The following is a 4,698-nucleotide window of genomic DNA, read 5'->3' on the forward strand; positions in this document are numbered from 1 at the left end:
GGTTAAGCTCCTTGCTGTTATCTGGGATCTTAGAACACTGGGAAAGGCTTTAGCTATGTTAGAATTCAATCTTAAAAGGCATTTACTATAAGGTAATGCTTAATAGAGTGCACGTGAGTCTATACATTAGACTAATGGTGAGTGGAGGATTAATATTGTGATTTTTAAAATTTTGGGGAGAAAAATGTCAGACTTCAGGAAGAGAGTCCCCTTTGAAACCCATTGCTTCATCGGTCAGTTTCCCAGCTTTCGCTATGTCAAACTGACTCAACCAAAGTACGTGACATGTACCCTTTCAGGGTTTACTGTTCGGTACTGAACAATGAATTGTTATTCTACCCTGGAGAGGAATACTTACGCTGTTCCTAGATTTATTTAATTGCCTATGAATTATCACTTTAGAAGTGATAATTTTTCTTTATCCCAACTAGGTCCCAAATAAATGAGACAGAGATTTTAAGATTTATTTGGTGAAAATTTTACAGCACCTTGAGTTATTAATATATTTCTTTCTTCAAAGCTACTTTGCCTACCTTCTAGCTATAATCCTTGAGATAGTTGCATTTTAGTATTGATCTCGCTCTCTCTCTGATGTGTGTTCCCATGGTGTGTCCTTGACACTTTCCTCTTGGCATATCCGCTTTTCTGCCCTCTTTATCTTTATTGGGATCAGAATTACAGCCCTATTCTCTCCTCTGTTCAACCATTGGCTGATCAGTTTTTATTAACAAATCAGAGAATATATGGGGAGCAATGTTTATTCAATATTAAGAAAGGAGATAACTAAAATAAACATTCCACATGTCAGAATTGCAACCAGATATGGGAGTCAAAAAGTCAGAATTTGAATAATACAACAATTGGACAGTGCACAATAGAGCATTATGCGTACAGTGTAGAGTTGAAGCCTCATTGGTTTTTCCCCATCCAGTTCATTGTGATCGTTAATGTCTTCATTTTTCAGCTCATGTTTGAGCAGTAATGTTAGTGAGATTTCAATTATAGCTTCTGATATTACTAGGAGGCACAATCTGTAAGCAAACTCCCTTTTCTTGCTCTGTTCCCTCTTCTACAATTATTTATGAGTCTTAGTAGCAGGAATGTTTCATAAATGTATCAATTTGGACTAGGTTCAACTCAGCACATAGATTAATTGTGTTTTTCTGCAGTGGTATTTTTCTTTTACAAAGAGATGTGCTCCTGATCTGAGATGAGGACTACACTCATCTGTAGGTATGAGGAAGAATGTTTATAGATTATTTTTCTGGATTATGCTATTGTAGTAAATTAGTGTTTATGTATTCTCCTCTAATAATCAAGTTGTTTTTTTTTTAGTAGCACCAGGGTGTTAGCTAGGTTTCCAGTACAAAACATGGATTCAGTCTGGTTGCAGGGCCTTAATTCCAAATAGAAAGCAGTTAGCTTCTTTCAAGGTAAGTATGTTGCCACAATAGTAGCAATAGGGTTATCAAACCATGTTGGTCACTATATGGTTTCAAGGAGTCATAGATGAATAGGAATTTTCATTCCTTCCCTCCTTTGGAAAGCATGATGCTATGAAAACTAATCCTCAGAAGTGGGAATTCACATCAGTTCCATCTCAGGGACTTCTATGGCCTGTTACTAATGTGTGAACATTATTTTTTCATTGTTATTTCATGATCTACGCGTATGAGTATTTTCCTTGTGGTTCATGTAAGTGAACCACATTTGTTCAGTGTCTGTTGAAGTTACCAGAAGAGGGTGGCATATTAGGATATGGTTCTGTGGACCTAACTTAAGTCCTCTGCAAGAGCAGCAAGTACTCTTAACTTTGCAGTCATCTTCCCAGCCCCAGATTATGTATTGTTAAAATCCTGAAACTAATGCTTTGTTCATTACAATGTTATCCATAGTAGACCTAGTTAAACTTTCTATTGAAAGAACAATGTTTCCAAATTTAGATGGAAATTTTTTCTCTTCCTCTAAGTACACAAACTTGATGGAAGTTAACACCATGGAAAGGGTCCAGGTCTTAATTATGAAGATCATTTAAGATAAGAGAAAGTTTGCAGGGCAGAATATGAGTTCTCATTAGCATAATTGAATTCTGGATTTTACTATGCCTAAAAGGCATCTCCCTCTTAAGATTTCAGTCTATGTAAACAAAAAGGTTATTTCTATATGTAAACCAGTTTGAAGTTTCAAGTAAATGATTGTTTTCTAATTGATAGGAATTGATTAATTGATTTTTATGATTTGAGGAGGACTGTTAGGAAGTATTCTGGTTACTTTTCTTTCTCCCTTCTGAGTTTTCATTTGTGTGGTACCTTAAACCCTCACACAAAAGCACATCACTACTTCCCTAGTGATGTTGAGTGTGAACATAGGTCTAAGCTGGGCAAATGTGACAAAAAAAGAGAGAGAAATTCATTAGAGAAGATATTAGGGACAGGGACACTCACTCTGGCATGTTCATAAGGCAGCAAGTGACTTCAAGACAGATGATTCTTATTAGTGAATATAGAGGAAATTATAGCTTAGTTGTGTTATTAAATTTACTTGGAATCACTGCCACCATTTTATTGTGGTTACATGAATTCAAAACTTCGATCTTTTATAGATACATATATGGAAAGGCAAAATAAATCTTAATGTAGAGTGAACCCTCACTCTACTGTAAATCCCTAAGAATACATTTGTTTGTTAATTTAAATGCCCTACTCAGATTATATTAGTTAAGCAATCTATTTGGTAGGGTTCTGTACCTTTGATTATCTATAAACAACTACATGTATTTCCTTATTTGAATGTCTCTGCAGCCAACATTTTCCTGAACTAACCTCTAAAATATGTTAGCAGTGTGACTTTAGAAGGTTTCATGAGGATATTTCTATTTAAAAATCTACAAGAGCTGTGGGGATGCCATTTTAAATGCCACTTGTCAACAACCACTTTAGCTCCCAACAAATGTCTAACAATTCTTAGTCACACTGATTCTAATATTTTCTTTCCTTCAAACATTTTACTTTAAGGTAAATATATTTTAATGTGATGAGTAAAACTCTGGAACGGCCCAAAATGTTCATCGTAAGAATGATATCTTGTAGAGAATGCAGAGCAAATGAAATTCAATAGTATTAAGAAGGGGTTGGGGATATTAGCCCAAAAGGTTGGAATAGTCACGATATAATTCACAGACCACATGAAGTCCAAGAAGAAGGAAGATCAAAGTGTGGATGCTTCATATTATCTCAAGAACTTGGAATATCCAAATTACAATGCACAGAACACATGCAGCTCAAGAAGAAGGAAGACCACAGTGTCGATGCTTTGATCCTTCTCAGAAAAGGGAACAAAATATTCATGGTAGGAAATATGAAGACAAAGTGTGGAGCAGAGACTGAAGGAAAGGCCATCTATAATCTGCCCCACCAGAGATCCATCCCATATACAGTTCCCAAACCCAGACACTATTGTGGATGCCAAGAAGTGCTTGCTGAAAGCAGCCTGATACAGATGTCTCCTGAAAGGCTCTCTGCCAGAGCCTAAAAGAGACAGAGCCAAATGCTCACAACCAACCATTGAGTATACATGGGTGAGCCCATGGCTCCCTCTACATGTATAGCAGAAAATTGCCTAATCTGGCATCAGTGGGAGGGGAGGTACTTGATTATATGGAGGCTTTTTGCTCCAATGAAGGAGGATGCTAGAGGGGTAAGGTGGCAGTGGATGGGTTGGTTGGTGAGTACCCTCTTAGAGTAGAAGGGAAGGGGAATGGGGGTTTGCAGAGGTGAGAGTGGGAAAGGGGACAGTATTTGAAATGTAAATAAATATAATAATGAAAAAAATAAAAACAAAATGGTAAGTGGTTGAAATGAGAATGGGAAGCAAATTTGTGGGGTTATTTTTTGGGGGGGTGATATTTGATTTTAACTAGTTATAAATACTTAGGCAACATGTAAATTATCATGGTTTTCCCAATGCAAATGGAAAGGAAAAAAGACTCCGTACCAATTTTTTTAAGAACATATTAGAAGTTGCAAGATATACCTTAGTGGCAAAGTCCTTATCTAGAATGCACGTGGTTCATGGTTTAATCCCAACCACAACTCATAAACAAATGTAGTAAGTAGGGTAGAACAGATAGCTAATTGCTTCAACACCGTGAGAACCTGAGTTTAAATCCTTAAAACTTGTTTAATCCTAGCACTCTCATGCATACCTGCAATTCCAGCATGCCTGCTGCAACATGGGAGGTGTTCTCTAATCCCCACGCATGATCAGTAGTGTGCACCCTGGCATATGCATGCTTATATTCTCACACATGAACACCATCTCAAACACAAATCCACCCCCATATACAAGTGTAAACAAAACACAAAAAGAGAAGTAATTGGGCATTATGTATCTGATTTGATACTGGAAGACTGAGTGAAATGCACAAAAGTTTAAGGAACTTTGAATACTTGGGATAAAAGCCTGGTTATTTTTGAAATTCTATCTCTAAAATACACACTTGAGTATGTTTCCATTAAGTAATTTCTTCAGACTTGATTTTTCCCCTGCCAACTCTGCTAAATATTTTTTTTTTACTTTTCCCTTCCTTTCTTGCTTTCTCTTTTTTCTCTTTTCCTTCCTTCTTTCCTTCCTTTCTTTCCCTTCCTTCCTTCCTTCCTTCCTTCCTTCCTTCCTTCCTTCCTTCCTTCCTTCCTTCCT

The sequence above is a fragment of the Mus caroli genome, chromosome 4, assembly GCF_900094665.2.
Source record: "Mus caroli chromosome 4, CAROLI_EIJ_v1.1, whole genome shotgun sequence".
In the NCBI taxonomy this organism is placed as follows: domain Eukaryota; kingdom Metazoa; phylum Chordata; class Mammalia; order Rodentia; family Muridae; genus Mus; species Mus caroli.